We start from the raw sequence: 9,743 nt of genomic DNA, 5'->3' as shown, positions 1-9,743 counted from the left end.
AGGCAGCTCACTGCGCCGGGATTAGTGTGTGCTTCACCTCACTGTGTGTTCACTGTGTGCTGTGTGTGTTTCACTAATTCACGGATTGGGTTAAATGCAGAGACCAAATTTCCCTCACGGGATCAAAAGACTATATATATTTATACTTATTCTTTGTGTGAGTTTTCGCTTGTGTGTGTGTTGTTGTTGGTGGGGGGGTGCTTGCCTGCATGTATGTGTGTGTTTAGTGTCCAGTAGTGTACACAATCTCTTATGAAGCCAAGTGCGTGACTGTTTGTAACTGTTTGCTTTCTGTTTGATGTGCTGTTTACTGAGGGCATTCATATTAATCATTGATATCAATTGCAACAGCCAGAGAAATAAAAACCAGCGTCACGAGACTCTAATAATGTGTATAACACCGATCACTACGTTAAGCAGCGCTTGCATAGCACAATTGACAAGACGTGGCTGTGCGAAGCACATGAAGGATTGTGCCAGCATCACCGGTTTGAATCCTGCTTGATGATTTGGCCGCCGCTGTCATGCGATCTCCTGTTAATTTGACCGCTGTCCAGTCAGCGCATTCGCGAGTCTGTGTGCGGGCGGGCACGTGCAATCTCTTATGAAGCCAAGTGCGTGACTGTTTGTAACTGTTTGCTTTCTGTTTGGTGTGCTGTTTACTGAGGGCATTCATATTAATCATTGATATCAATTGCAACAGCCAGAAAAATAAAAATCAATTTTACGAAGAGGAGGACCTTTCACCTACACGCAATAGCCAGCGTCATGAGACTCTAATAATGTATATAACACCAAGCACTAGTTAAGCAGCGCTTCCGTAGCACTATTGAGAAGACGTCGCTGTGTGAAGCACATTAGTAATTGTGCCAGTAGCATTGCTGGTTCGAATCCGGCATGATGCCGTGGCCTCTGCTGTCACCCGTTAATTTTACCATGCTGTCCGGTGTCTGGTGGTCAGCGCAATCGCGAGTCCTTGCTTGCGTGTACCGCTAGTACCGCTAGTGGACCGCTAATTGTTGTGCTGCTGGCTCAATGCCTTTCTCCCAGAAAACCAAGTCGGATTACCAAAACACAAAGGCAAAAACAGGATAAAGAGAGAGATCAAAATGAGGGGAAACAGCTGCTAATAAACTTCTTTCCAAGGAAAGGTGAGCACAAACATTTAAACACGAAATCCCATGGTGTTAAACTGCTTGAATATCTCCGCAATCGAACTGAGACAACCCATTGAAAGAGCAGAAAATACACTTCCTAGGTTACACAGGTAATCTGAGGTATCTCGTGAATGATCCACCTCCATCTCCATCGCTTTCAGAAAGACTGGCGCCAGCTTGATATGCCCTATGTAGGCTACATCAGTCTAACGTAAACGGGCTCTGGCTCGCTCTGGCTACATGCTGATTGTCACTGTAGTGGTTCCGGGTGCAATGTTCCTTTCGGTTGTCCTTAGTCTTAACTTTTTTTTTTTTTTTACTCAGTAACAGATGGGATTTGAGATGTAGCGAAGTACAATACTTCACTCAAAATGTAATCAAGTAAAAATAGAATTACCAATTTTAAAAACTACTTTAAAAAATACAAAATACACAAAAAAAAAAACACTCAATATACAGTAACGTACGACGGAGTATTAGGGCCACACATGAAGGAAATTTTTTTTTTGTCGACATTAAACTTCTGGGGTCTGAGTTTGTGGCGCTGATTTCCGAGTCCCAATGGAGCTGGACAGCGCAGACGTGGAGGGAGGACGTATCGGCTCACCCCACGCCACGGAACACCAGACAGCAGACAGACGCGGCTCCCCACTCTACTAAGGCCCCAGCCCTGGCTACATACAGGAGGCAGCAAACCTCCCCTCTTAACTCAGGAAGCGAATAACCCGGCTAGGCTACCTGTCTTCGTCGCCGGCAATCCTAAATGACTGCGAACGACACCCTCCCACACCCAAGAGTGTCGAACCGCAGCCGTCTCCCTTCTCGTTTCCCCCATTCCCCTTTTGTCAGTTCCATTTCAGGTAACCCCAATCAGCCTCACCTGTTGCAGTTCATTCAATTAGTCCAAATTCAGTCCCAGCTGATTAACAATCCCCAGTCCCACAATTCACACATCACACTTTCCCCCCTCTTGGAAAAAAAAGGACTCGTCCCCGAGTCACCCCACTATGGTGACATCCGATAATCACCAGACCAGACTGGTGGCCTCCATTGACGGGCGGGACGTCCCCCTTCCGAAGACGTGCTGGGAACCGTGCTGGGCTGAGTTCCTTGTGGTCCCTGATCCACCAAGCCAGTCACCTGAGAGGTTGCTGCCTCCCCCAACGGGGCCAACGGGCTCCTGGCACCCTCTGGTGTTACACTCTGGTCAGCCTGCCACATTGGTGGCTCCTGCACTTTTGTAGCAGCAGCTTGTCCTGATCGGCAAAGCGGGACCCAGCTGGCACCAAACTGGACCCCTTGAGGCTGGCGTTGTCCGAAGGGAATCACACGATCTGCTGGCCCGCTCACATGGGATGATGGCACTGGTTTTGATGGCACTGCCGAGAAAGAAGTACAAGGTTTGAGCCGATTAAAGTGGATAACACTCTCCTTACCACCATCCACAAGGAGAAGTCTATAAAGCACATCAGTCACCCGGTCCACCACCCTAAAAGGCCCTTTGTACCGTCTCTGCAGCTTTGGACACACACCCCGCTTCCTGGCCTTGTTCTGTACCCAAACCAATTCCCCTTCTGAGTAATACTGAAAGTTAACTCTGAAATCGTATGCCGCTTTCTGTTGTTCTGAGGCCTTGGCCTGGTTTTTTAACCGCCTCTACTACAGTAGACAATGTCTCCCTCAACTTAGACACATAATTGTCCACAGAGGTAAAGGTCTCTTGAGGTCCAACCCCTAACATAACATCAATAGGCAAGACAATTTCCTGTCCAAACAACACTCTGTAGGGAGTGAAAGAGGTGCTAGCATGGACACTGCTACGATAAGCTAACATAACATAAGGCAAAAGTGTATCCCAGTTCAACTGATTATCTTGAACGAAGAGAGAAAGCATATCCAAAAGTGTACGATTGAACCGTTCAATTAGCCCATCGGACTGGGGATGGTAAGGAGATGTCCTAGATTTATGCATGTGCAAAAGTTTACACAATTCTTTAAACAAAGTCGACTCAAAATTACGACCTTGGTCGGAGTGAAGGCTCCGAGGTACCCCAAACCGGCACACCCATTTCTCGGTCAACACTTTGGCCACAGTGGCCGCTTCTTGGTTTGGCAATGGAAAAGCCTCGGTCCACTTAGAGAAATAATCACCAATAACCAGTATATATTGATTCTTCCCCGGTGTCAGTGGTAAAGGACCAAGGATGTCAAGGGCCACTCGTTCAAAAGGCCTAGATGTAACTGATGGCTGCAAAGGTGCACACGGTTGCTTGCCCTGAGCCTTGCGGGAACCACAATCAACACATTCCCGCACCCACCCCCTGACATCCTCGAACCAGCCTGGCCAATAGAATCGATCCTTAACCTTCCCCTGCAGTTTTTGCACCCCCAGATGACCTGCGGTGGAAACACTATGAAGCTGCTCTAAAACTTTAGGCACCATTGCCCGAGGCAACACCACCTGCACCTGGGAAGTAGCATCTGAGTGAGCAGGCGGAATCCTTACTAATCTAGCCCCCCGTACTTCAAGCTGACCCCAGACAGGAGCATATTTTTGCGGATCGAGATCATCTGGCTTCAACCTACCATCAGCTTGTTTTTTATACTCAATTATTCGGCCCAACTCCCCATCAGCTATTTGTGCCTGAGACAGCTCATCCACTTCTACAGACTCTACACGGGATGGACACTCCTGCACTGCACAGACCTTTGATTCGACCGCATCAGCCACTGCCTGAGGATTATGTTGATTCGACCGAGGTCTTTCCTCAAGGAAAGCAGGCAGCCTGGAAAGGGCATCAGCATTGCTATGCAATTTACCTGGGCGATGGACAATCTCATATTGAAAATTCGCAAGCTGCTCGACCCAGCGAGCCAGCTGTCCCTCCAAGCCCTGGAAATTGTGCAACCAGCGTAGTGTGTTATGATCGGTTCGCAATACAAATGCCTTCCCCAACAAGTAATGTCGAAAATGTTTAGTGAAAGTAACCATACTCAAAAGTTCCTTTTTTGTTGTGGCATATTTGCGTTCCTGCTTTGTAAGAGCTCTACTAGCATACGCCACCACACGCTCCAACCCACCATCCTCTTGAGATAACACTGCCCCAATCCCCACATCACTCGCGTCTGTATCCAAGAGGAATGGTTTATTGGGGTCTGGATAAGCCAATACAGGAGCAGTGATTAAACAAGTTTTTAGTTGATCAAAAGCGCTTTGACAGTAGTCACTCCATCGAAACCGCCTTCCCTTCTCTGTCAACTGGTGCAAAGGGCGAGCAATATCCGCAAATTCTCTCACAAAGCGTCTGTAATATGAAGCTAGCCCAAGGAAACTCTGCACCTCAGTCTGACTAGTGGGAACAGGCCACTCCCTTACTGCCTGCACTTTAGCTGGATCTGGCATTACTCCTTCAGCGGAGATAACATGTCCGAGATAATGAACCCGTGTGGAAAATAGATCACATTTAGATGGCTTGACCTTGACCAACTTCTCCAGAACACCATCCAGGCGTGTCAGATGCTCATGGAAAGTGCGTCCAAAGACGATTATGTCGTCTAAATAAACTAAACAAGTAGTCCACTGCAGATCAGCGAGTACAAGGTCCATCAGACGCTGAAAAGTGCTAGGCGCATTACAAAGGCCAAAACTTAGAACATTGAACTCGAACAACCCCTGGCGTGTGGCATACGCGGTCTTAGGACAATCCTTGGGGTCGACCTCGACCTGCCAATAGCCACTTACTAGATCTAGAGTAGAAAACCAACACGCATGGCTTAGGCTATCCAAAGCATCGTCAATTCTGGGAAGGGGATACGCGTCCTTTCTAGTCACTTCATTGAGCTTCCTGTAGTCCACGCAAAATCTCAACCCGCCCCCTTTCTTCTTAACCAACACCACTGGTGCTGCCCACGGGCTACAAGAAGGGCTGATAATACCACTAGCAAGCATTTGCTTCAGATTGTCTGTCACCTCCTGCTGTAAGTGAAGTGGGACTCTGCGCGGGTGCATCTTAACTGGTTTGGAATCACCTGTATCAATCTCGTGTAGGGTCAGATGGGTCCTGCCCAAATCAGCCTCTCCCTGACTAAAGACTGCCATGTTGCAAATCCCTAACAGCTTTCAACTGATCCAGGGAAAACCCCTTCTGCCCCACCCCAAACTGACTCAGTAAGGTGTCAACTGTCCAATGCGCACTTTCTTCCCCTACACAACTCCCTGACATGTCATGATCCACTTCTACATCAGTAAATAAAGTGCCTACTTTCATTCCACTCTTTAACATTAAGCCATCATTAGTCACATTAATAACACGAATGGGCAAGACACCTTGCTGGACTTTGCAAATAACTCGAGCTACCAAAATGTCACAATGTTTAGAGATGGAAGGAGAGGGCTCCAACATCCCTTGAGCATAATCTCCCCAACCACTTTGGAGCTGACCCAAAACAATGGCTTCACTGCGAGGAGGCACCACCGTATCGGCCTGAATAACAACCGGTTGCGGCTCCAAAGAGGGATTAAGATGAACGTCTGGCCCATTATTTGGCAGTGTTTATTGCGCAGATCAACCACCGCACCATACTGCGATAAAAAATCAAACCCGAGCAAAATGTCTCTGGAGGGAACATCGGATACTAAAAACTCTGCAACCAGTGCAAGCGAACCAAGTTGACACACAGTCTGCCAGCAACCCAACACATGCACCCCCATTAGCTGCCATAGCCCTACCTGTATACCCTTCCAGGTCACCCCCCCCCCCCTTAGTTATAGACAGCCAGAATTGCTTTGGAATAACAGAACGTGAAGCGTGAAGTATCTACAAGTACAGGACAATCAAACCCACCTATTTTAGCGTTAAGGTAGCCGGAACCTCCCTTCAAAACGTCAAGGGCCATGGTAGATGCAGAAGAGGGGGCAAGCATTTGGCCCTCTGTGCGCGCCCCCTCTAGTTTCCCTGCAGATAAGGACAGTCCCGATGAATGTGGCGATTACACCCAGCATCCCCCATTACGTTCTGTACCCCATCTAGAAGAAGACACAGGTGGTTTAGATGAACGCAGAAATGGAGTTGACTCTGGTGGTGTTGAAGTGGGGATAGAGCCACTAGGACTGACTACCGCTTTCACAGCAGTTTGCAGTGATTTCACTTCCTGCCGTAGGCCCTCTACAACCCCCAGCAGGGAATCAATTCGCTCATCACTGGCAGACTTTTCTACAACTCCACGTACTCTACAATCAGGTGCCAACGCCCCACCCTCTAGACCCCTAATGAGCTCCAGCTCGGCAGCTAGGTTGATAGCATCCTCTAGTGTTGCTGGTTTAGCACTACGCAAGCTCACACGCAAATCCCCACTTCCCACATTCGCAATGAAATTATCCTTGGCCAGTAGATCTTGAGTTGTAATATCGGCAGAGGGATACGCTTTAACAACTAGTCGTCTAAGTGACATGCCAAATTCTCTAATTGTCTCATTTGTGTAGTCTCTTACGGGAAGAGAAACTAGCCCGGTTCCAATCAGCACTATCACAGGGATCTAAGCACCTACCCATAGCATCTCTTAACAAGGTGTAATTGGATTTAGCAGTTGCAGGTAACCCACTATATACCTCCCGAGCACGGCCAGACAACAAAAGGCCCATACATTTTAATCTCAGTGAATCATCCCAATTGTTAACATCAGCTGCCATTTCGAACTGTTCGGCCCAATCTGACCATTCTCGCCCAGTGCCAGTAAAAGTTTCAGGCATAAAAACAGGTCGTGGAGTTGCCAGATTATTTGGTACAAGAGGTTGCACAGGTTCATTTTCAGGCTGAGACATTTTAAGAATTTATCCCACCGCTGCCACCAGTGTAATAAATGTGGGTTTCCTTTGTTTTGCAATTAAATTGCGATAAATACCAAAGCCTGCAAATGAACACAACCAGTTGTTTGGGCAAATGTAACAATCTTTATTATTAATTCATAGGTAAACATTAATACGGATTTAAAATGTGCAGGGGGTTCACGGAAGCAGAGGCAGTAAATAGCAGCAGAGTAACCAGCTTCATTAAAGTATTAACAGACAAGACGCAATCTATCTGAATATCTGCAATCTAGCAATCTATCTGAAATAACACCTATTTGAAGCCCATTTTTCATGTAACATAGGCTATTGTTTATTAGTGTAGGCTACATAGCTTAAACTGTGTAGGCTATGTTTAAACAGTAGGGCCTATTGCGAGTTTAATGTCAGCATGTTGACTTTAAAGTCGACACGTCGAGATTAAAGTAGATATGATATTTCAACTTTATTCTCGAAATGTCGAGTTTAATGTCGACATGGCGACTTTAAAGTCGACACGTCGAGATTAAAGTCGACATTATATTTCAACTTTATTCTCGAAATGTCGAGTTTAATGTCGACATGTCGACTTGAAAGTCAACATGTCGAGTTTAATCTCGCCATGGCAAAAGAATTTTTTTCTTAATGTGTGGCCCTAATACTCCGTCGTAGTAACGTGAGTAAATGTAATTCGTTACTTTCAACCTCTGGTTTTAGGTGTCTCTGTGTGTGTTTGCTTGTGAGTGGGGATGTGTGTGTTTATGTGTCTGTGTGCGTGCGTGTGCCTGTTTGCCTACATGTGTGTTTTTATGTGTGTGTGTGTGTGTGTGTGTGCGCGCGCAAGCGCGCGCGTGCATGTGTCTGTGTGGGTGTGTTTGTGCATGCATACATGTATGTGTGTTTGTGTGCATGCTTGTGTACGTGCCTGTGTGTGTATGTGTGTGAGTCTGTGCACGTGTGCCTGTGTGTTTATGCATGGGGTGTAGTGGTAAAATAAGAGGTAGTGGGTAAATTAAACTATGAATTCTGTGATCACGGTGGACTGCGCCATGCGGTATCGGATTTTTCAAAAAAAAGGCATTCAGAACATGTTTGATGATGGTGGAGGTTATTGTCCAATGTTTACAATACCAGTATTAAATGGTTCCTGTTGATGAGTGTAGTGTGATTTTTAAATGTTAAAAGTTGCAATTGGGGAATAAACCTTTTTGAGAGGTGGATAAACTCTAATAAGAGGTGGATAAACTCTATTTCTGAAATGCGTTTATGGTAATTTTGATACCATAGATTTAATAGAGACCCAGTCAGACCAATTCACCTTATTCAGCCCCGCCCATTTTTTTTAAATTTCACGTTGTCTTTAAACTTCCGGTCGGCTAGCTACGTCTAGTTAGCTTCATTGGGATAACACGGCAGAAGAGGATAGAGAGGCTAACTTACAAAACAGCCGCTCCAAAATCAGTTTTTTCCTAACTTCAGATAGGAAAGCTGTATAACAGAAATGTCACCAAAATCCTAAATAAACGTTACTAACTTTAGGATGACCCTGCTCAATCGGAAGTTCGGAGACAATGTGGGCAAAGCTAGCGCCCCCATGTTTGCGCGCGGAATAAGGTGAATAGTATGAAAAATCAGGAACAGAGTTTATTTACAATGATGCGCATCAAGGGAGAGACAGCATGACTTCACCTAAAGATCCATCAGCTGCTCTAACTAGACAAGGAAATAGTTAGGGTTTAAGTATCCTTCCAGGCTGACGGGAGATGGCGTTGGTCATCCCATCTCACGTGGACTACACTGAATCAAACCCTGATTAGTGGCAGCCTGGCAATCCGGAGCAGATAGCTACTGACGCAGCCATGCAGAACAGTGAAACACTGCAAAGTCATAATATTCCCTCTTATCTCTAAATACAGTCACACACAGATATACACAGGAAAAGTACAGATATCATACAGTCATTAACTAGAATCATACTTTTAGTATCAAAGTGACCCACTAATGAGAAATGCAGAACATTAAACCACATATTGGAATATTGGGCATAATGCTCTAATCCACTTTCAGCGTTTATGTGTGTGTTTAGACTCTGCTTAAAATTCTACATGCACCATTATTGGACTGAAAAGCCAAAAAGCTGACAGAACTATATGCATGTTCAGATCTTATGTCCTCTTTGTGTTGATATATTTTTGTACCTCTGCAGTTGTCATCTGTAGATGATTGTTGTTTGTAGCCTAATGAAAAAATTAATAATAAAAAAAACTGACCAAAATGGAAATTTGCCAGCCTGACGTCATCATACTCAATTCCCGACCTCAAATGTGGGTGTGGCTAAGTTCGGCTGACTGGCTTAAAATTGTTTTGTAATGACGGAGCAGAATGTAAACCATGTGGTGATTACGTTTATGTTGGGGTAACTTGAGCTGCGCTCCTACTCACATGAAAAGCTGGCAGTTAGTTAAGTGTCAAAGCTAACCAGGTTAATAAACAAACCATGCTAAATATTTTTGGTAGACAACTTTTTATTTGGCTTCATAATATCCGAGCCTGTCCCTTATTAGACATTCTCTGATGAAATTTTTTTGAAACCTAGGTCTATGGTAGCCTACTAAACTGGAGCTGCTCGGGGGCGCTGGTTTTCACAATCCGCTTAGAATGCAGGGGCGTAACACAAGATCCTGGACCCTGTGCATAGGCAGTCCTGATGGCCCCCCATAATTAATATAATAAAATATATCCCAGACTTTTCAAGGGCCCCC

Source organism: Alosa alosa, chromosome 2, assembly GCF_017589495.1.
Source record: "Alosa alosa isolate M-15738 ecotype Scorff River chromosome 2, AALO_Geno_1.1, whole genome shotgun sequence".
NCBI lineage: Eukaryota > Metazoa > Chordata > Actinopteri > Clupeiformes > Clupeidae > Alosa > Alosa alosa.
The sequence above is the reverse complement of the archived record's forward strand: the minus strand, read 5'-3'. Positions refer to the sequence as shown.